Source organism: Colobus angolensis, unplaced genomic scaffold (assembly GCF_000951035.1).
Source record: "Colobus angolensis palliatus isolate OR3802 unplaced genomic scaffold, Cang.pa_1.0 Scaffold186, whole genome shotgun sequence".
Classification (NCBI taxonomy): Eukaryota; Metazoa; Chordata; class Mammalia; order Primates; family Cercopithecidae; genus Colobus; species Colobus angolensis.
In genome coordinates, this window is record NW_012114999.1 from 5,214,317 (window position 1) to 5,239,530 (window position 25,214).

General features: G+C 34.5%; 1 pseudogene; it reads left to right on the forward strand.

The window, feature by feature from the left end:
- Positions 1–908: 908 nt before the first annotated feature.
- LOC105510339 overlaps positions 909–25,214 on the forward strand; it is a 143,772-nt pseudogene continuing 119,466 nt past the window's right edge.

Genomic DNA, 25,214 nt, shown 5'->3' on the forward strand with positions numbered 1-25,214 from the left:
TTTCCTGGAATCTCTATTAGTCAACATACTTTTGAAAACATTGTTCCAAGATGTTCCCTGCAGCGCTTTCCTTTCTCTTTGCAGGTGAATTATTACCAAAATAAATAAGTAAATAAAGGTGCAATAACATATTTTATGAATAGGAAATGATTATCTAAATTTCTTGCATAGGCTATGCGTTTTATACTCCCTTCTGTTCGCTCAAACTGCAATGATTTTTCTCCCTCTTCATCTACTTCTTCCCACGTTATTCGGCAAAGTTTACCTAAAATAATACCTCCTCAATAAAACCTTACCAGATTTAACTGTTTGTGATTAATTGCTCAGTCCCAGTAATTTTGAATTTTAACTTATTTCTAGCATTTACTATCTTCTGCCTAACAGCATGATTAGTTTATATATGTATCTCATCCCTACCAGGTTACAATCTTCTTTAAACTTGGAAACATCTCATTGGATCTTAATATCTTCTACAAGGTTTTGCACAGGATTTTTCAATCATTCATGGAATAGAATTATGCTAAAGACTAATAATACAACTATTAATAATAATAACAATGACATAACAAAATTTTCTGAGCACTTAGTAATGTGCCAAAAACCATAACAGATGTATATGATTATTTCTTTTATTCTTCATATTATACCTATGTGGTAGTTACTGTTATACCCATTTTATAGGCAAGAAAATTGATGCTGAGAGAGGTTAAGAAACTTGGCCAAATTTACACAGCTGATAAGCAACTACCGTATTTTTGCAAATGCAAGCCTAGATATTGGTCTCAGGTGCAGAAAGAAAAACAGATTCTCACAATTATACGTGTGATATTGGCATGTGCTTGTATTTCCTTTCCAATTTAAGGTTGTCAGCCCCAAAGTTTGGCGAAGTTAGCTTGGTACACACAAAAATGGGGTTTGGGCTGGCAGAAAAAGAAACAATGAGAGAGTGTAAAAGGCAGAAAGAGGCATACTTGGTAGAAACAGATAATAAAGCCATGACAGCCACCCCTCATCCTTCCCCTCTCATGAATATGGAGAAGTGGCAAAGAGCAACAGAAGAGGGAATAGAGGAGGAGGAGGAGGCAAGTCTGTTGTGCGTGCAGCACATTTTGCTGAGACAGAAATGAGAGTGAAGCTCAGTGATGTCCTGGCTTCAGAACCTTAGGGATGCTGGTGGGGAAAATATTCAAATAGCATCATTGGATATTAGATGTTAAAAGAGCTAAGATAAGCTGCAGATTACTTTTTAATAAAAGTAGCTTTGGAAGTTGTCTTTGTCTCTTATCCTTCTTATTTGCTGTATTCATTGGAAACCCTGCCATTAGCATTAATTGAAAGAAAGCACCCAGTGTGCTTAAATCTTTGTCAGAGGAAAAAAGATTCCTCCAGATCAAAGAACCAACATTACGCTGTGATGAAAAGATAATCCTATTTCTGTGACACACCACAATTGATTTCTTTGTGGATCATCAGCAATCCATTTACATACGACAGTTGATGTTCAGTATAATCGTGGTTCAACAAGGGCTTAATGAATGCCTACTATGTGCTAGCCCAGGGTCAAGCATGAGAGAGAACAAAAATGACATCAGAAAAAGTGCCCCTCCCTTCTAAGAGCATGGAATACATTTGAGATAGTAAACTATTGTAGGATATATACATGGAACCTCAGGAGAAAGCAGAGTAAGGTGGTTCACAGTACTGTTGGCGTAATTAACAAAGGAAGGGCTAAAAGACCAAATACAAAACTATAAACAAAGTATTGTCAATATGGGCAAAGAAACTTCAATTCGTTAAAAAAAGTTTTTTAACTACAAATCATCCATATTAAAGTATGGAATACTGACTCTGTGTCAATGTCCAGAGCCTCCTCCTGTTTCACATAGACGACCTGAGAGAGAGCAAAACGTAAGAGTGAATACTAGAAGAGAATCCTAGCAGATGAGTAAGATAAGTATGGGATGCCTCATCTAAAGAGGTTGATGAATCTTATTTTATAGATAAAACTGAGACCCAAGGATATAAAGCAATCTGTCACTTGCTGCAGATGAACAAACTGAAATTCAAACACAGACCATCAGAATCCTAAAACTGTTTTTCTTTTGTTCTCTTTTTCTTCACATTATTCTCGTTTCCCTGCCATAACTAGCAATAGCTAAGATTGTGTCTGGAAAAGACAGGATAGTAGATGTCTAGCAAGCTGCCTCACCTTACCATCCTCACATTCTCTAAGAATAGCCAGAAGAGCCTGCAAATCCACATAGTAACATTGATGTGCCCCTGACAGCCATTCTGTGATCCTTTCCTTATGAGCAAGGTTGATTGGGCCAGAAGGGGTACATGACATGGTTGAGACAATTGATGACCTTTCTCCCTGTTTCATTCTCTGACCTAATTGTTTTTTTCAGGGATGATTGGTCCCTAAACCAAACAGAGTAAAGAAAAGAAATTCAGTCTCAGATGAAGTGGTGGGTGTTTATTAGGAAACTGGGAAGTGTCAACTCCATGTGTTCTGCAATATGCTCCAATTATTCAATCCAATCAAAGCCAGCCTGTAGAGAAAAAAATATCGCCTGGAAAGAAGCACGCTCTGTCCCTTTTGGAGGCCCAGCTGCATCTCTTCCCTGGGCCCTGTGAAATACTCTGAGAAGAATTACCCTTTTCTGCTTAAGCCAACCTAGTGGATTTTAGTCACTTGCAGTGAAATGAGTTTGACCCAAGAGGAAGTACATGGATCTTAGTGGTGAAATGGGGAAGCAATGTTAAGATAAGCAAAAAGGCTGAGAGGTTTAGAGAAACACAAACAAATGGTGAAATACTGAAGAGGTACATAGTGTAGGAAGTTAGGGTCCAAACATGGAGTGACCATCCTTTTATGTTACGCTTGTCATGTAGTGGCAGATTTTCTAAGCAGGCAAAACTATTAGAAAATGTGATTATGAACTGGTCAATAGCAGATTTGTGATCTATGTCCCCTGGGTTCAGAGTGAGTTAGAATGGGTAAGATGTTTACCATTGTAGCCAATAGCAGCATAAATAGAAGCAGAATTTGAATCATAATTTAAAAAGGCATTCAGCGAAGTGAAATGGGAGTAATGTAATACTATAAGGAAAAGATAGATATCAAACTTATATTTGCAAGTGGAAATTTCCTTATTCCAGTTTGTTACTGTTACCAATTCAGGACTAATGGGATGGATGATAGTAGGTTATAAGGCATGGAGACTGCGGTCAGGCTATCTAGGTTCAAATTCCAGATCTGCTACTTGTTAGCTTTGGAAACATGGGTTAGTTATTTTATACTTTGTAAATTTCTGAAAGAAGAATAGTTGACAACCTGCTATATATTGCTTATGTAATATAATCAACCCAAAACTTGTTGCCCCAAAACAAAGAGCATTTATTCTTGTTCACAGTTACCTGGTTTCTTTGGATATTTTTAATGGTCTCAATTCAGTGATTCTTCTGGTCTCAACTGGGCTTATCCATGGGTCTACAGTCTGAGTCCAGCATCCATACTCTTAAACCACTATGCCATATGGCTTCACAAACATAAATTATATCACCTGCTGCTCTTGGCTTGGTTCTCTTACATATTTTGAGGTTAACTGGATAGAAGCTAATCCAGGATAGTTTGACTGCGATAGATCTCCTTTATGTGGTCTCTCAACTACGAGGAGGTTAGCTCAGGCTTATAGCAGGAGTCATCTGAGAGAGAGAGAGCAGAAATGTGCAAGGCCTGAGCTCAGAACTGTTACAACGTCACTTCCACTGCATTCTATTGATCCAATGCAAATCACAAGATCAACTCAAATTCAGAGTTTAGGAAAACAGACTTTACCGCTTGACAGAAGAACCTACAATGTTATACTAAATGGGCAGTTATTGGAATATCTGGATGAAAGCATATTTTGCATTCAATTTATCACAATGGGGATAATAATAGTACCTACTACCTAGTGTTATTTTGAGGATTAAAAGTGCTAATATATGTAAAGCCCTTAGCATAGTTTCTGACAGATCAGCAGTGTTATATAAGTGTTTTTTTTTTTTATCCTGATATCTTAATAGACCCAGAGAGGACAACAATTTGTCACCTTCTCAGCATGGGGAACAATGTTATTATCATGACTTTTTAAGTCATTTCTTAAAATTTGAGCCAAAGAGTGCACCCATTGTTAAGATGGATCATTGCTTCTCAGTATTTAAAACTGTGGGAGAGGCAAGAGTTCTAACCTCTAGTTTTATTTGTATCAGTGAGTTACTATGACTTCTGGCAAGATACCTGATATGCCCAAACTTCTGCTTCCTCAGTGTAAAGCAAGGTTTGGACTGCATGATCTTAAGTGTCTCCTAGCTACTAACCACTGATGAATCCTGAGAAGAATATTCTCCCCAGTTTTATTCCAACAGCTAATGGGAAAGGATGAGTCTTCTTACTGCATTGACAAAAAATTGCTTTTAACAAAAAAGAATGCCAGATGGAACTGGGCTGCTGAGAATAACCAGGAACTTAAAGTGAATTGTCAAAAACAAGTTGACCTAAAACAATTTTCTCAAAGTCAAGTTGTTGGAAAGAATAAATTGGTCAAAAAAAATCATCTAATATAGATTTTTCATTTTAGTAATTTTGATGGATTTGAAGAAGTTTTGTTAGCTTTCATGAGTAATTAAGCCTTTTTGTCATTTTTTTCCCCTCAATTTTCAGGGGAACAAAGGTTCCTTTTCTTTCTCATTTCTAATTCATATAGTCAATTATGTCTGTTCTGCTCATTTGTCTTAAAGTTAATTATTCTAAAAACCAATGTTTCCAACTGCCAGTTAACATTATTTTATAATTCTGAAATTTGTTATAATTCTTAGAACTTTTATCCATATTTTTGTGTTACACTTCTTATTATGTAATTTTACTTTTTAAAATGTTTAGATTCCTTTTCAGCCAGTGATGTTGACTTCTTTACTTAATCCTATTTTGTGTTCCATTTTGGTTGCACATTTCTTATGTATTTCAGCAAATTTTACAGAGCAGCATTTTTACTTCTCAAGGTTGCTGTCAGATTGAAGCTGTAATGAAAAACATGTAAAGTCTCAGTGTGGCGTCTTAGACAGCTACCAGCTTAGGCTAAAACTTGTTGACCTAACAATAAATAAAATGTTTCATGGATAAAACTCTTGATAGCAATTGGCTCTGGGCCTCTGGTAACTTCACTGAAGAAAGCTAGGAAAAGAAATATATGCTGGCTTTTCTGATCTAGTTAATCACTACATTAACTTGATAGTTGAAAGCCCTCATGATTGAAATGAAAAATGCAGAATGTTCTAAGTCAATGTGGTGATTAACAAAACTTCAACGATATCCAGTAACTTTACTCTTCAGAATCATCTTTTGCCACATCATGTCTTTAATTCTGCAGATTCCTTGGAACATACAATTATAACAAAAGAACAAATGACTAATTAAAACAGATTTAGACTAGGTTGGTTTGAGCAATTTGGTACAAAATCATAAAAGTATTGCTAAATCAGAAAAGCTAACATAATTGGGTGAAAATGCATCATAAATTGAAAACAGAAGTTTAAAAAACTGGAGAAAAATCTTCTAAATCCTGAAAAAGGAAAAAACAAACCATTACAATTCTAAACACCTTGCACATTATTTCCACATTAATAATCTATGAATAACCAATTACAGAAGAATAGTCATGTTTTATTATTTTTTACTAGTTTGGTTTTAGGCAAATTGTTTTTGACCAAATTGGCAGCTAACAAATAGAAGCAGTGATTTGAGCCAATACCCTTTAAATGTGCTAGGGTGATTCATGGTGCTATTTTAAACAGACAGAATTTGATCTGAGTGTATTGACACAATTTATCTCAAACTCTTCAACTTCTTGTTCTTTGGTTCTAGAATTTCTTTTCAGTTCTGACTCCTCCACATGTGTCTGATGTTGGAATTCTGATCGCTGGCCTCTGCTTTAATTTACATCTAGTGGGAACTAGACCAGGTTTTTAGCTTTCTGCTTTCGTCATTCGCTTTGTTCATTAGGCCCTTTTTCTTTCTTTGGAACCAAAATAGTCCAGGGTGCTCACCAAGGCTTCTCCCCCTTGTTATCTCTAGTAGTCACCCTTTAAGATGAGGCTGCCATCTCAGGGATTCCCACAGTTCTATCTGGCTCTTATAATCATGTCAGTGACTCAGCGACTCCAAAATCTGTCTCCTAGCTTCTTATGGGGCAGATATTCTTATTTCTTCCCTCAGATCCACATGGACAAACCAATTGGAAGCCATACTGGTATTATATGAACCACCCTTCCTGATCTTAAGGTAAGATCTTACTTGATCTTACCTTAAGATCTTACCTATCTTTTACTTCCAATAAGATAAGATAAAGGAGTAAACACACCTTAACAAACTGGGTCAGATTTTCTTTACCTAGTATTTGGAAGACTGTTGTTGATATGATTTGGCTGTGTCCCCCCTCAAATATCATCTTGAATTTCCAGGTGTTAGGAGAGGGACCTAGTGGGAGGTAATTGAATCATGGGAGCAGGTCTTTTCCATGCTGCTCTGGTGATAGTGAATAAGTCTCAAGAGATCTGATGGTTTTTAAAAGGAGAGTTTCCCTGCACAAGCTCTCTTTTGTGGCCTGCCACCATGTGAAACATGCCTGAAATCTTGTCCCTCTGCCATGATTGTAAGGCTTCTCCAGCCACATGGAATTGTAAGTCCAATAAACCTGCTTCTTTTGTAAATTTCCCAGTCTCAGGTATGTCTTCATCAGCAGGGTAAAAAACGGACAAATACAGCTGCCATCTTTGTAAGTGACTAGAATATCAAATATAAAGTCAAATGTTGAGAATGGGAAGCCATTTTGCATCATGTCAACCAGTAAGTCAGAGAAAGCTAGTTGTTGCTTGTAACCTCAGAAATATATTTTATTCTTTGTTAAGCAATATTCCTTCATGAATAATCAGTGCTGAACAGTTTAACGTTTATTGCTAGCTGACAAAGGCCAATTCTCACTGAATTGTAAACAATGTGTATCCACAGCTTTGTGACATTTTCCTGTTTAGTATATTCATGTGCCCAGTAACAAATTAAATACCTACAATTGTTTACTTATTTTTTAAAAACTGTGGTGAGTGCCGAGGAACTACCTATTCAGTACTATGCTGACTAACAGGGTGACAGGTTCAATCATACCTCAAACCTCAGCATCAAACAATACACTTTTGTAACAAACCTGTGTATGTTCCCCTTGATTCTAAAATAAAACTTGAAAAAGAAAAAAAGCGGTAAAATAATATATAGTTAATTACTGTCTTAACCATTTTTAAACATATAGTTCAGTAGTGTTAATATATTCACAATGTCATGCAACCAATCTTCAAAACGCTCTTCATTTTGCAAAACTAAAACTCTATACCCATTAAACAACAGCTCCCTAGTGTCTCCTTCCCCTCCCCTGAGAAACCACCATTCTACTTTCTGTCTTTATGAATGTGACAACTCTAAGTACCTGATATAAGTGGAATCATATGTCTTATAGTATTTGTCTATTGTGATTTGCTTATTGCTTTTAACATAATGTCTTCAAAGTCCATTTATGTTGTAGCATGTGTCAGGATGTCCTTCATTGTTAAGGCTAAATAATATTCCATTGTATGTATGTACCGTATTTTCTTTATCCATCCATTTGTCAATGGATACTGGATTGCTTCATTTCTTGGCTATTGTGATTAATGCTGCAATAAACATGGGCGTACAGATAGAAGGCAAATGTTTAACTGGAAAGAAGATAAAATGATACATAGAGGAAACTAGAGACAATAAACAGAGATTCCTGATCCCTTTCCTGCTCCTAGTTATCACCATCTATTGAGATCCATTTGCATTTCTGTTCTTAAGTTAGTGAATCACCTCTGCATTTACATATAATAAATTCTCCTTTTTGGCCTAAGATAGTTCAGACTGGTTTCTCTTATTTACAGCCAGAGTCTTGACTAATATATGGTTAGAAGAAAATCTCTGCAAATAAAGACAAGTCCAACTCATGACAAATATTTCTTTTATTCTGTAAATAAGAAATAAGATAAATTTTCACTATCAGCAAAGAAATTACAAACTGCAAGAAACATCATAAGGTGGAACTTTTGCAACCTCCCAGACCTTTAATAAGAAGCTGAGAAAGGGAGGAAAAATTCCTTCATGAGACCCAAGAAGGAAGGTTAATGACATTTTAGATTTGGTTATTCTGTTTGTTCTGCTTTTGCTTCAATTTTTTACTGTCTCCCTGCAAAACCAGAACTGTCCAACAGGGATTGAATTTTCTGTGGACAGTTTGTCTTTCATAAGCTTCACAGGCAAAATTAACCATCAAGGGAAAAATAAGATGACATTACTATTTTTGCAAGTTCAAAGTCATTCTCCCAAGTATCTATTGTATGTCTCATTTTTTTTCTTAATCCCTTGGCTTCATCTTCTTTGAAATTACTGCTATAAAAGTTAAGATAGTACATATTACTAGTATCCTGGCATCCAAATAGAAGAGTTTTTCTCATCCCACATTTCATAGAAGCAGTTGAAACAAAAACAAACAAATTGCCACATAGCCTCTCTCTTATTCCTGTCTTGTGGTTTTCATAAAGACGTTAGCTTGGAAATTTCATCAAGTTTGAAAGATACCAAGTGATCTTCTCTTCAAAAAAAATGGTACTAAACCTCTCTTCAAAAAAATTTAATTTCTATATTTATTTGACACAGTCTTCTATCCATTTTCCCCAAAGTAATTTCAGTATTCAGACCTTGACTCCTAACTCCCACAAAATTATTTGTGTTTCTGCTTCTTCCTTTCCCATCACTCCTCTCAATAATTTTCTCAGATGACCTGCTTCTTTTTCTCATCATACTTTGGCCTTGTATGTTTTTAACCTGATTTCTTTTTTTGTCCACACTGTCTGGATAGTTTTATTTTAAAAACTTGATTTCTAAGGGTGGTGCTAAAGAGAAGATATACGACAAAGACAGAGGGAAAAGGAATATATTTTTAAATGCTTCTAAGTACTCCTGCTGATGTTCTCCCTCTGTGTCTCCCTAAGACACAGCAACCTGGATTTATGGCATGCTTAGAGTTTTGTACTGAAAAAGCATAAAGACCTATAAAAAACCCCTCCAAAAACCTCCTAAAAAAATCTACACATGTTGACATATTTGAATGATGTCAGCAGTCAAATCATGCATTGGGAGAGAAATTAACATTTAAATAATATAAACATCCAGGAGAACTGTACTCCTGCAAACTTTCTTTACATTGGAATCCTTGTCTGGCTAAACTTATACTGAATCAATGTAAGAAAATATAACATGGGATCAAATAACTTCTCTTAAATGATTTTTCCCCAGGCTACTCACTGAGGAATTATTAAAGATTTAAAAGTTAAATTTAATTTTGGCTGTATACAGACTAATTGAATTCAACAATAAAATGTCCTAGTTATATTTTTGTGTATATTCATGCTCTTTGAAGGCCAGAAAAAATAAAAGTTTTGTGTAGCTTTTAAAAACAGCTGCTTAAATCATATAAAATTTCTTTGACTGATTTAAAAAAAAACCATTCCAGGCTGGAGCAGTGGCTCAGGCCTATAATCCCAGCACTTTAGGAGGCCAAGGCAGGAGGATTTCTTGAGTCTAGGAGTTTGAGACCAGCCTGTGCAACATGACAAGACCTTGTCTCTACACAAAATTGAAAATTAGTATTTTTTTAAAAAACTCATTTCATGTCTGCAATTAATGACGTATTGTCTAGTCAATAGTTCCCATTTAGCACGAACACACAGAAGCAGATGCTGCATCTCAGCCATCACAGCCTCTGTCAAGGCTAAAATGTATAGTAAAACTATAAAATTTATTATTCAAATATTTATCAATACCTATTTTGTGCATTGTCACTAAAAACTGATAGGGAAGGAGTCCATTCAAGACATAGACAATTTCTCTCAAGAAATTCATTAGCTTAGTTGGAGAGATTGGATATACATTCACAAAAGAAGTATTAAAAATACAACATACAACCTGATAAGTGTAAAAATGTCAAATGAAAATTGCAAACAAAAATTCCTGTAGAGATTCACACATGTGAAACAGTCATTGATATGAGTGGATGGGAGAGTCCAGAGGAGGTGCAAGGCTGAGCTTAGAATAGTTTGCAGGGATCGGGGAAGCAGGAACTCAGAGCAGGGCATTATAGGTGCATGACTGTGGGATGGAGAATATGATCAGAGAGAAACACAAAATCATTGCCATCCTGCTTGAGGGGAGGGAAAAAAGAATAGAGCAGTGTGTCTAGACAGGAGAGTTATCAAGAGAAAAAAGAAAAAAAAAAAACTCATCTGACTTCTCCAATAAGGATGAAAAAAAGCTTTTCAACTAGTGAACCAGCTGCAGAGACACTAGGGTTCTTATTTAGTTCTGTTTTACACAGAAGAAGAAACAGATATCTGCCTAACTAAAGCCATCTTAATGACTTTCAACAAATATTACAGAAACTCATGTATGCTCAGAGTTTCTAAGCTAACGAGAGAGGCATTTAACAAAAACTAAAAATGGAACAAAGCAAATACCCCTGTAGTTTATCTGTGGCAATTTTCTTTAAGGAAATACACATACATTGAATATGTTTCTTTGACTATGCACAAACACACACACGTCCAAGTAGAGTATAAATAAAGATTACACTGCTGGTATTTTACTTGTTGTTTTAAAACATAAGATTGAGATTTGTGAGTAGAACTTTAAAGTTCAAAAATCAAGGAGCAAAATTTAATCAGTAAGAGACTTGAAAAATATTTTTTGTGCACCTTTATTAAAGATTAGGCTTAAGACTGCCCTCACAAAGCACAAAAAAAGAGTATTTTCTAGACCTGATGCACTTTATTCTCATAAAGATCTTCTCAGATTAGATTACGTATGCACCTAAGGGGATGTGGTTGTGTGCTGGTGCACAATGCCATGAGATAAATGCACCACATATTCCTGGAGTTACAATTTTATCTAATGATTTGGAAGTAGGGCAAGTTAAGTAATTTAATAGTAAGTAATTGAAGACATAGTTTTTATATTAAAGCACATACAGAAAAATTATACTGCAGAATACAAAATGCTTCTGAAATTTCATGAGAAAATATGAGGCATCAAATAAATTTCCTTCATGGTTGGTTGCAAAGAATTCCCCACATAGCAAGAGAAACAAAGAAGGCTACTTAACAAAGTTTCAAGCTAGTTGACTATCCTTACTTTGGGAGAAATTTTTACAGTATAATTGCTCTAGTGGATTATTTATTTCTTCCATACGTCTATAGCCTGCTTTTTAGTTAATCTTATTATTGAAATAGTTGAAAGATAATTGATCATATAAGGTTGTTTTCCAGTTTTTAGGGACAAGTTTAGCAACCCGTTCTAACTCTATGCATGCCTCTGGGGCTTCAGGCTGGTGACAATACCTCCAATCCCATCTCCATCCTGTTGAGTTGGTCCTGGGTCCCAAACAATGCTTCCTAGGGCTGTAGGTAATGCCAGACAATCAGTTCAGTCTGCACCATTAACCTCCAGGGATTAGTAGCTCTCTGTGCAATTGAATGTTCCCAGATTAGTCCCTGTGGTGAGCCACCTGCCAGGACTCAGCACTTCACAGGCAAGCTAAGAAGCTAGTAAAAGATTTAAAGCTCAAACTTGAGCTGAGCAATCAGGATATTTTTCTCCCACAATTTACAGCTACTGTGGCATGACCTAATTTCTTATTCCCCGTTTTTTTTTTTCTTTAAATTTTGAGGTTTCATTTACCTGATAGAATTTGTTTCACAAAAATTAATGGAAGAAACATCAATTTTCCTATCGTAAAATTGGAAAACATACTGCAGTCCAACATAATCTTTAAGCTTTCATTAAATTCCCATATGTTAACACTTGATACTTATTAAAATAAGGGTTCTTAGAGTTTTGCAAGTTAGAGCTACCTTTCATTTGTGTGATGGAAACACCCAGCCAGTAGCAGAAAAGCATATGGGGAGATCCACACTCTACGTGGTGTGCACACAAAGTATACAAATCGTAAAACCTAGGATTGACTCATTGTAAGTTGACACATTGATGTATGAAGTGGTATAAGGTTATCAGTTTGCATCCTGAAAAGGGGATAAGTGTTTTGTTATCAAATGATATAGAGTAAGAGGGAACAAATGGAACCTAGTCATGCCTGAAACAACTAAAACAGACAAAACATATGACAAAACCATTTTTAAGACACTGGATATCTGGTAACTAAGGTCAGTAAACCCAGAGAGATGAGAAGCAAGTGAGATGTGCTCTGGTTTCCCCAGTGTAGTGCCTTAATTGTTTGGGGAAACCATGGTGCATGGAGAGTAACCTTGGATAAAACCTGTCAACCCTCTAAGACAGAGATGAAAATACGAGGAAAGCAAAGTGGCTAGATTTTGCCAGAGAGAATACTGGCAAAAAGAGAGCTACACAGAGAAAAACTCCAGGGACCTTGAAGGGTCCTCCTCAAATGTTCAGCAGAGTACTGGTCAGTGCACATGTATGAGGAAACTCCTCATGGATGGGTAGAATCATCCCAGAGGATTACAGAGAGCAATGTTCAGTGTTTACATAGACCAAGAACAGTTCCTGTTTCCATCACCCAGACTGGAAAAACATAATTCATGGCACATTGGTTAGAGTGATTCAAAAGGGCCTTGCTTCAGTAATAGGAGATAATTATCTTTAGGCTGAATGCTGATCTGCTCCTACATTTAGTAGACTCTAAATCTTCTTTTTAAAATTCTCAAAAGAAAGACCTGGATGGATCAAACTATTTCTTAGTAACCAATTGTTTATAAGAATACAAAAATATCTTGCATTGAACACAGTAATATTCACAATATCTTGCATCCAATCAAAGAGTAAGACGCATACAAAGATGCAGGAAAATATAATCCATAATGAGGAGAAAAGCCATTTAAAACCAACCCAGAACTGACACAGATATTAGAATTAGCTAACAATGGAATTAAAACAGTAATTATAACAGTATTATTGATGGTGTTTAAAAAAGGCACAAATTGGACATCTAAGGGTGAAAACTACAAAATCTGAAACAGTGCTCTGGATGGAATTAATGGTAGATTAGACATCATAGAAAACTAATGAATTTGAAGGCATAGTAATAGAAACTATCCAAACTAAAACTAAGCAAAATATAAAAGAACATTAATGATTTGTACAATTTCAAGCAGCCCAATGTTAGGGTTCCCTAAAACACAGTAAAAATATTTGAAGAAATAATGGCTTAAAGATGTTCAAAATTGTTTTTTTAAGAAAACTATAAGCACTTAAATTCAAGAAGTTCAATGCACTCCAAGCACAAAGCATTTGAAGAAAACCATACCAAAGTACTTTATAATCAAATTATTTGTAAAAACTTATGATACAAAAATCTTAATAGCAACTGGAGAAAAAAATCCTTATATACAGAGGAATAAAGATCAGAATAATTGCAAATGCCTCATCAAAAACAATGCAAGAAAAAAGAGAGCAGTGAAAAATCATTAAAGTACTGATTGTAAAAGCAAATACAAAAAAACTACCAATCAAGGATTCTACACTTAGAAAAACTATATTTCAAAAACAAAGGTGAAATAAGCATTGATTTTTGGCTATACAAAAGCTGAAAGAATTCACCAGTAGATTTACACCAAAATACATTTTAAATAAAGTACTCTAGAAAGAAGAAAAATAACATCAGAATAGTAACTACATGGGTAAATATGAAAAGTTTTAATATTTAAATTTCTTTAAAAGATAATTGGCTATATCAACAAAAATAATATTGTATTGAGAGTTTATAACATACATTAATGAAATATATATAACAGCATAGGGGAAATGTAACTACATTATTGAAAAATTATTATACATGAAGTGATATAGTCTCACTTGAAGGTACACTATAATCAATGAAAGATGTGTAATATAAATCCTAAAGCATCAAGTAAAATAGCAAAGAGTTATGGTTAATAAGCCAACAGAAGAGATAAAATGGAATGAAATATTCAATTACTCTAAAAAGAGGCTGAAAATAGTGAATAAAGAATAGATGGAACAAATAGAAATGAAATAACAGGATGATAGACTTAATTCTAATGATGTCAAATCATCATATTAAATTTAAATGTTATTGACGCTCAGGTCGAAACACAGAGATCATCAGATTGGAAAACTTGAAGAAGAGAGAGTACTTTCTAATTCACTTTATGAGGATAGCGTTATCTAGATACCAAACTCAGAAAAAGATATTAGGGGAGAAAACTATAAACTAGTATTTCTTATGAAAAAGCATTAGTAAATCAAATCCTAAAGTATATAAAAAGTAATTACAGGCTTTATGCCAGGAATGCAAGTTTGGCTTAACATTCAACAATCAATCAATGTAATTCTCCATGTTAACAAATTTAAAAAGTAAAGCCTGATCATTCAATAGATGCAGGAAAAACATTTGACCAAATCCAGTATTCATGCCTGGTAAATATTCTCACAAATCTAAGGTTGGAAGACTTCATTAACTGTGCAAAAGGCAAAAATTTGCAGTTAACTTCATACTTAATGATGAAAGATGGAATGCTATCTTTTCCCCTAAAACCATGGACAAAACAAGGATATCTACTCTTCTATTCAACATTGAATTAGAGAGTTGTAGCCTGTGGAATAATGCAAGAAAAAGAAATAAAAGCAGTGGAAAGTAACATAGGAAAAGAAAATAAAATTTGTTTTGTTCATAGATGACATGATCACCTTGGAAAATGTGATGAAATCTACACAAAAGCTACTAGAACTAATAAGTGAATTTGGCAAGTTTGCAGGATGTAAGCTTAAAGTAAAATATTAACTGTATTTCTAAGCATTTTGTTTGAATCAGAGGAGAATGTTTTGTAAAACATGACAAACTAATTCTAGAGTTCATACAGAAATACAAATAGGCTAGAGCAGCCAAAACAACTTTGAAAAAGAACAAAGTTGAGAAGCCAGAACTATCTGATTTCAAGACTTTATTATAAGTTTACAGTAATCTTAGCTGAGCATGGTGGCACATGCCTGTAGTCCTAGTTACCCGGGAGGCTGAGGCAGGAGGATTGCCTGAGCTCAGAGTTTGAGGCTGCAGTGAGCTATGATTACATCACGGCACCCCAGCCTGGGTGACAGAGAGAGACCCTATTTTTAAGGAATAAGTAAATGAATACAAATTTCAGTAACTAAGACAATGTGTGTATTAGTCTGTTTTCACACTGCTGATAAAGACATACCTGGGACTGAGCAATTTACAAAAGAAAGAGGTTTAATTGGACTTACAGTTCCACGTGGCTGGGAAAGTCTCATAGTCATAGCAGAAGGCAAGGAAGAGAAAGTCCCATCTTCCATGGATGGCAACAGGCAAAGAGAGAATGAGGAAGACACAAAAGCAGAAACCCCTGAAAAAACCATCAGATCTCATGAGACTTTTTCCCTACCATGCTAACAGCATGGGGGAAACCACCCCCATGTTTCAATTATCTCCCACTGGATCCCTCTCACAACATGTGGGAATTATTGGGAGTACAATTCAAGATGAGTTTTGGGTGAGGACACAGCCAAACCATACTAATGTGGTATCAATGTCATGAGAGACAAATAGATAAAATGGGAAAGAATACAGACCACAAATAGACCCACACATATATGGACTGCTTATTTTTTTATGAAGGTGCAAAGAAAATTCAGAGGGGAAAGAATAGTTTTAAAAAATGCTGCTATAAAAACCTGTTATCCATATGCCAACATAAGTAAATAAATACCAATGCATACACAATTTAATTTATATAAAAATTAATCCCAAATGGATCATAGACATAAACTTAAAACCAAAAACTGTAAAACTTTTATAAGAAAACATACAAGAAAGCCTTTGTGACCTTGGGTTAGGCAAAGAAAAAAAAATAAAAATTAATGAATTAGACTTTATCTAAATTTAAAACCTCTGTTCTTGAAGATATTACTAATTGGACGAAAAGATAATTTTTTACTGGAACAAAATATTTGCAAGTATATGTCTGATAATAGGCTTGCACCCAGCAAACACAAAGAAATCTCAAAACTCAAAAGTAAGAAATCAACCCAATAAACAACTGAGCAAAAGATTTAAACAGACACTTGTCCAAAGAATACATGAAGACAAATAATTGTAAGTAGGCATATAAAAATATATATAATGCTAAATATATATATAATTCATTATATAGATATTATATATAATGAGAGAAATTCTTAGTCATTAGAGAAATGCAAATTAAACCACAAAGATATACCATTATATACCTTTTGGAATGACTAAAATGAAAAGGACAGATCATAAAGAGTGTTAATAAAGACGTGGAGAAACAAACTTCTATACACGGCTGGTAGGAATTTTACATAATATCACTGCTTTGGAAAACAGTTTGTCTGTTTCTAAAAAGAAAAAAAATTAAACATACGACCACCATATGGACAAGCTACTCTACTCCTAGGCAGTTACCCAAGAAGAAGGAAAGTCTATGTCCTTATAGAAACTTATACTTGAAAAAACACCCAAATACCCATCAACAGATGAATGAACAAACAAATCATGGAGTATATATGCATACAATGGAATATATTACTCTATAATATTTAGGCTGAATGAAAGAAACCTTACGAAACAAAAAACATACTATATGATTCCACTTTATTAAAACTATGGAAAATGTAAATTAATCTATACTGAGATATCAGTGGTTGTCTGAGGGAGGATGGGAGGGTGGCTGGTGAAAGGGATTACAAAGGTCAAAAGAAAACTCTTACAGATGAAGAACGTGTTCATTATGTTATTGTGGTAATAGTTTCATAGGTTTCTACATATGTCAAAACTTACTAAATATGTTCAGTTGATTTTATCCCAATTATAAGTCTTTTCTTATTAAGAGAGAATAAATCAACCCTACAGGAGTACAGTTCTACCTGTTAAAAATAGTTTTCTGTCCTTGGATGCCATGAATCAGACACATCCATTTGGCTCTATCATTGTTGGCCTCCTAAAACCATGGTGCCCCTATCCACTTGGTGAAAGGATAGAGACAGAACAATCCTGCTCCAAATGGATATTGTACAATTCTGAGTGGAACTGTAGAACTCCACTTTATGGAATTTGTAGGTAAAAACCATATAGCACATTAGAAGTCATTAGATTCCACGAGTCTTTATTTTTCAAAAGAAAATGTTTAGGACATATGAATAGCTGTTGCTTTATTTTAGTAGATTTTTAAATAAATACATGGCAGTAGCTCAGAGTAACATCTGCCAGTGTAGCAAAGACCAACAGCTTAATTTGAGTCACCAGAGTAGCATGAGCAATTTCAGTACTTTATCCTCAATGCAGAAGCCATTTATTGCCCTTTGCAGGGCAATAAATTGATTTTTCTACCTTTAAAAGATGTTTTACTTAAATTGTGCAAACATGATTTACAACAATTAGCGACAGTGTAGTTCTTAGACATTGGAGCCAGCTCAATATGGACAACACACAAACTACAATTTCTAACCCAGCAGAAGAAAATGAATCCAAAATTTTATATCAACTTTTATATTCTTTGGTTTTCCTTCTAGTATACAATACAAAAGTATTTTTAGTATAAAATATTTAAAATTGTTCTAATATATGTGAAATGTATGTGAAAAAATAAATGTTGATATGTAATCCTGTTATTGTGGGTATCAATTTTAGCACATTTATTTTTTTCATCCTCTTACTGCAACTCTTGAATGCTAATTGGCAAAGAGATACACTCCAAATGATATGCTCTGGCATTGCAAAAGGCATTACCCAGAGTATCTTGCTGAATTATGGCACCTATAATGTCAACAGAAGATATCTAAAGACTCCAAAATTTGGGACTTATTTTTAAAGGTACTTCATAGATTGCTTTCTGCATTGTTAATGACAAGTGCTGAGGACTATGACATGACATGACCATCACCATACAAACATGAAATTGCCTACTGCTGCTTGAAACTGCACAATAAAAATTTATTCCTTGGGTTAAACATTGAGCTGTCTGTAGGGTAAAATACTTTTAAATTAAACTTCATTTTAATCATTAGGGTTTTTAAGTTTATTTTAAAATTTATCCTTATGAGATTTTTAGTTTATCTTTATTTGGTTTACTATTTATTTTAGTTAATTTAGTTTTGTTTTATATTTACAGGAAAATTGGAAGATAGAGTGCCCATATACTCACACAGCCAGTTTTCCCCATTGTTAAATTAGCACCTTACATTAGTGAACAGATGGTACCTTTGTTACAATTAATGAACCAATACTGATCCATTATTATTAACTGAAGTCCACACCTTATTCATACAGCCTTAGATTTTACCAAATGTCCTGGTTCTGTTTCAGGATCCCATCCAGGCTGCTACTTTGCATTCAGCCATCTACCTCTTTAGGCTTCTCTTGACTGTGACAGTTTCTTAGATTTACCTTGGTTTTTGGTATTTTATAGATGTTACTCCATTGGACTTCTTTGATGTTTTTCTGATTACACTGGAGTTACAGATTCTTTGGAGGGTGACCCAGAGATAAAATGCCATTCTCATCACATCATATCGTGGTTATGTGTTATCAACATGATTTACTACTCTTGATGTTCACCACCTGGCTGAGGTAGTGCTTGACAGTTTTCTCCATTTTAAAGTTTAATCTTTTTCCCTCCTTTTCACAATGGAATGAAGAAAATTCAGTCACTGTGCACCTAATGAGTGGGCAGTTATGCTCCACCTCCTTGAGGGACAGTAGCTACATAATAATTTGGAATTATTTGGAACAAGAGATTTGCTTCTTCTATCCACTAATTTATTTTTTATTTATTCATATCTGTGTGAGTCCATTAATATTTATTTTATAGTCTAGGTTATAAACCAATATAACTTTATTTTGTTGCTCAAATTGTTCCAGCTTTGGTCATTGAGAGCTCTTTCAGTTGGTCCTGTCTCACTTTAATATACTCCCATAATTATGGGTTTGTGGGGCTTTAAAAAAAATTCCTTATTTTCTAGCTCTATAAGATGCTCCAGAATTATCTTATATATTTTTTGTGGAAATCTGAAATCATTTCTTCATAATGACATTTTCTCCTTTATTGGAGAATGTTAGAAACCAAGATCAAGAGCTTGATGTGCTTGTTGATACTGGAGTGTCATTGATTCAAGACCCTGTCAACTGACCAGATCAAGGAACTATATGTGTATATGCTGAGACATGTATACGCCCATATATAGATTTATAAATATTGTGTATGTAACTATCTGTATCCATATTAAGCTACACATGAGTTCATTCTGATGTTCTCCAGTCTGGCAACACACATCACTGCAGCCTCCTACCCTTGCTTATCTTCAGACTCCCACTACGGCATCGAGTCACCTGGCTCACATCATACACCATCCACTTGGTTAGTTGCTTACTTTCCGTATATGTGAACAGTGGCATCAGAATTATTAACCTGTACCTTAGTTTCTTGTGCCTTCAGCCTTACTGACTTTTCTCATTTCCACATCTACTTAGGTAGGCGCCCTTTCCCCCACTCCCTTCAATAAAGTTGTTTCATATGTTCGTAATACAATTAGGTTGTTATCACATTCTGCATTCTATTCTGGGTTCCCCAAACCTCCTAAATTCATTTTCATATTTGCATACATCAGGGTTCACTCTTTGTGCTGTAAAGTACTCTGGATTTTGACAAATGCATTGTGTGATGGTATCCACCATTACAGTGTTGTATTCTATACCAGATATAATATTGTATTGTATAATATTGCATAATTTCTGTATTATATAATATTCTGACCAGATATAATACTGTATAGTATAATATTATACCGTATAATTATAATATACTATAATACTATATAGAATACTGTATAATACAGTATAGAACACTATACTGTAGTGGTGGATTCCTCACACTCTGCATTTGCACCACTCTAAAATCCTGTGTGCTTTAATTATTCATCCTTTCCTTCTCTCTCACCAAATAATCACTTGCAACCACTAATTTTTTTGCTGTCTCTATAGTTTTGCGTTTTTCAGAATGCGACTTAATTGGAGTCATACAATAAGTTGGCTTTTCATACTGGCTTCTTTCACTTACAATATGCATTTAAGATTCATACATGTCAAAAAAGAATGAGATCATGTCCTCTGCAGGGCCATGGTTGGAGCTGGAGGCTATTATCCTTAGCAACCTAACACAAGAACAAAAAACCGAATACCACATGTTCTCACTTATCAGTGAGAGATAAATGATGAGAACACATGAACACATAGACAGGAACAACACACACTGGGACCTATGGGAGGGTAGAGGTTGGGAAGTAGAAGATCAGGAAAAATAACTAATGGGTACGAGGTTTAGTACCTTGCTGATGAAATAATCTATATGACAAACCCCTATCACGTAAATTTACCTGTGTTACAAACCTGCACATGTACATAAACTTAAAATAAGAGCTAAAAAATTTATATATGTCATTTGTGACTTGATAGCTCACTTCTCTTATTTATAAGTAATGTTTTATTTTATTAATGAATCACAGTTTGTTGATCCATTCACTTATTGAAAGATATCTTGGTTGTTTTCAGTTTGGGGAGATTGTAAATAAAGTTTTTGTAAACTTTTATGTAGACATAATTTTTTTAATTCATTAAGTAAATACCTTGGAGTGTGATTGCTGGATTATGTGGTTAGAGTATGTTTAGCTTTTTAAAAAACAGCCAAATTGTCTTTGAAGTGGCTATATCATTTTCATTCCTACCAACAATGAATGAGAGTTACTGTTGCTCTTCATTCTTACCGTTAACTAGTATTGTTATTTTCATTTCTAGTTTAATTTCATTGTGGTCTGAGAAAATACGTTGTAGGATTTTGATTCTTTTAAATTTGGGAAAGTGTGTTTTAGGATACAGAATGTTGTCTACCTTAGTGAATGTTTCATGTGAGCTTGAGAAAAATGTATAATCTATTGTTGGAAAGAGTTGTCTATAAATACCAATCAAATCAAATTGATCAATAGTACTCTTCAGGTCAAATCCAGCTCCAACCATGTCCCTGTAAAGGACGTGATCTCATTCTTTTTTGACATGTATGAATCTTAAATGCACATTGTAAGTGAAAGAAGCCAGTATGAAAAGGCAACTTATTGTATGACTCCAATTAAGTCCCATACTGAAAAACGCAAATGCTTGACCTATCAATTATGTATAGAGTAGTGTTGAGGTCTCCAGCAATAACAATTAATTTGGCTATTTCTCCTATCAGTGTGATTAATTTTGTCTCACATATTTTGACATTCTGTTGCTAGATGTCTACCTATTTAGGATTGTTTTGTCTCTCAGAGAATTGATCACTTTATCATTATGTAATACCACTCTTTATTCCTAATAATTACCTTTGTTTTGAAGTCTGCTTGTCTGAAATTAATATAGATACTCCAATTTTTATTTATTATTTGATTATTGTTACCATGGTTTATCTTTCTCCACCTCTTTACATTGAATCTGTGTCTTGATAATTAAAGTGGATTTCTTGTAGACAACGTATAGTTGACAGATAAAATGTAGTTGGATTCTTTTTTCTTCCACTCAAACAAACTGCATCGTTAATTAATGCATTTTGACCACTTACATTTAAAGTGATGATTGGTAGAGTTGGATTAATGTTTAACTTATTTGTAATTGTTTTCTAATGGTTGCATATATTCTTTGTTTCTGTTTATCACCTTTTAATGCCTTTACTGGTTTTAATTAACAATTTTACATAGTTCTATTTTATCTTCTCTCTTAGCACATCAATTATCACTTAAAAAACATAGTAATTGCCCTAGAGTTTGCAATGTGCATTTTTTCCAGCTGTATTGATGTATATTGACAAATAAAAATTTTATGTACTAATGACATACAACAAATGTTCAGATCTATGTATAACATTGTGAGATGATTACAACAATCAAGCTAATTAACATATCCATCACTTCAAGTAATTATCTTTTTTATTTTGTGGTGAGAATATTTCTACTTTCTTAGCAAACTTTAAGTGTAGAGTACAGTATCATTATAGTCACCGTGATGTACAATCAATCTCAAGAACTTATTTATCCTATCTATCTGAAATTTGGTACCCTTTGACCAGCATCCCCCATTTCCCCTACTGCCCAGCCCCTGACAACTATCATTCTACACTCTGCTTCTTTCAGTTCAACTGTTTTAGGTTTCAGATTTAAGTGAGATCATGCAGTATTTGCTTTTCTATACCTGGTTTATTTAACTTACCATAATATCCTCCAGGCTCATCCATGTTGTTGCAGTTACAAGATATACCTCTTGTGTAAATATTTTTTCATGTGGTAGAATGTACATATTTGTGTGTACATATATATACATGTATATGTATATTTGTGTGTACATATATATACATGTATATGTATATATGTGTGGGTATACACATATATGTATATATGTATATACATGTGCGCCATTTTCTTTATTCATTCATCTATCTATGGACACTTAAGTTGATTCCATATCTTGGCTATTGTGAATAATGATGCAGTGAACACAGTAGTGGAGACTTCTCTTCAACATACTGATTTTATTTCCTTCGGATATATACTCAAAAGTGGGACTGCTGAATTATATGATAGTTTTGTTGTTTATAATTTTTTGAGGCACCTCCATACTGTTTTTCATAATGGCTGTACTAATTTACATTCCCACTAATGGTGTACAGGGTTTTCTTTTCTACACATCTTCACCAACACTTGTCATCTTTTGTCTTTTGATTAATAGCCATTCTAACCTGTGTGAGGTGGTATCTTATTATGGTTTTAATTTGCACTTCCCTAATGATTAGTTATATTGAGGACGTTTTCATACACTATAGTAATCTGTTCTTGCACCACTATAAAGAAATACCTGAGACTGGGTAATTTGCAAAGAAAAGAGGTTTAATTGGCTTACAGTTCTGCAGGCTTTGCAGGAAGCAAGGTGGCATCAGCTTCTGGGGAGGCCTCAGAAAAAGCATGAAGTGGGGAGGTGCTACACACTTTTAAACAACCAGATCTCACAATAACTCACTCACTCACTCACTCACTATCACAAGAACAGCACCAAGAGAATGGTGCTAAAACATTCATGAAAAACCACCCCCACAATCCAATCCTCCCACCAGGCCCCACCTCCAACACTTGGGATTGTAATTGAATATAAGATGAGATTTGGGTGAGGACACAAATCCAAATCGTATCATACACCTATTAGCCATTGGTATGTATTCTTTTGAGAAATGTCTACTCAGATCCTTCATCCACTTTTTAATCAGATTATTTGTTTTTTTACTATTGAGTTGTTTCGTTCCTTATGTATTTTAAATATTCACCCCTTATAAGATGTATGGTTTACAAATATTTTCTCCTATTCTGTAGATTTTCTCTTTATTCTGTTGATTATTTCCTTTGTTGCAGAGAGGTTTTTAGTTGGAAATGATCAGATATATCTATTTTTGCTTTTAGGATCATATTCAAAACATCATTGGCCAGACCAATGTTATGTAGTTTTCCCCTCAATTTTTTCCCTAGTAGTTTCAGAGTTTCAGTTTCTATGTTTAAGATTTTAATTCGTTTTGAATGGATTTTTTGTTTATGGTGTGAGATAAGGGTCCAAATTCATTCTTCTGCATGTAGAAAACAAATTTTCCCATTGCTTATTAAAGAGACCATCTTTTCTCCATTGTATATTCTTGACAGCTCTGTGAAAGATCAATTGGCCATAAATGCATGAATTCATTTCTGAGCTGCTGTATTCTGTTTCATTTGTCTATATGCCCATTTTTATGCCAGTGCCATACTGTTTTGATTACTTTAGTTTTGAAGTATAATTTGAAGTTGCAATACAATGTTATACTATACTACAGTATAGTACAAATACTGTATTATGATACATCTAGCTTTGTTCCTTTTGCTCAAGATTGCTTTGGCTACTCAGGGTCTTTTGTGGTTCTATATTAATTTTAGCATTGCTTTTTCTATTTTTGTGAAAAAAATGCCATTGGAATTTTGATATGGATTGCATTGAATCTCTATACATTGCTCTGGGTAGTAGGAACATTTGAACAACATTAATACTTGCAATCCATGAACACAAGATATCTTTCCATTTATTTGTGTCTTCTTCAATTTCTCTCATATATGTTTTATAGTTTTCAATGTACACATCTTTTACCTTCTTGGTTAAACTTATTCTGAAATGTTATTTGTTGCTATTGTAGATGGAATTGTATTCTTGATTTTGTTTTCACACAGTTTATTGTTAGTTGATATGGTTTTTCTGTGTCCCCAACCAAATCTCATCTTGAATTGTAGCTCCCATTATTCCCTCATGTTGTGGGAGGAATCCACTGGGTCCCAATTATTTTAAGATAATTGAATCATGTGGCCAATTTCCCCCATACTTTTCCCTTAGTAGTGAATAAGTCTCATGAGACCTAATGGTTTTATAAGGGGAAGCCCCTTTCTCTTGGCTCTCATTCTATTCTTTTGTCTGCTGCCATGTGAGACGTGCCTTTAACCTTTTGCCATGATTGTAAGGCCTCCTCAGCCACATGGAACTGTGAGTCCATTAAACCTCTTTCTTTTGTAAATTGCCCAGTCTCAGGTATGTCTTTATCAGCAGCATGAAAACAGACTAATACAACTAATACAGTAAATTGGTGCCAGTAGAATGGAGTGCTGCTGAAAATATACCCAAAAATGTGGAAACAGCTTTGGAACTTGGTAACAGGCAGAGGTTGGAACAGTTTGGAGGGTTCAGAAGAAGACAGGAAAATGTGGGAAAGCTTGGAATTCCCTAGAGACTTGTTGAATGGCTTTGACCAAAATGCTGATAATGATATACACTATGAAATCCAGGCTGAGGTTGTCTCAGATGGAAATGAGGAACTTTTTGGGAACTAGAGTAAAGGTGATTCTTGTTATGTTTTAGCAAAGAGACTGACAGCATTTTACCCCTGCCCTAGAGATTTATGGAACTTTGAACTTCAGAGAGATGCTTTAGGGTATCTGG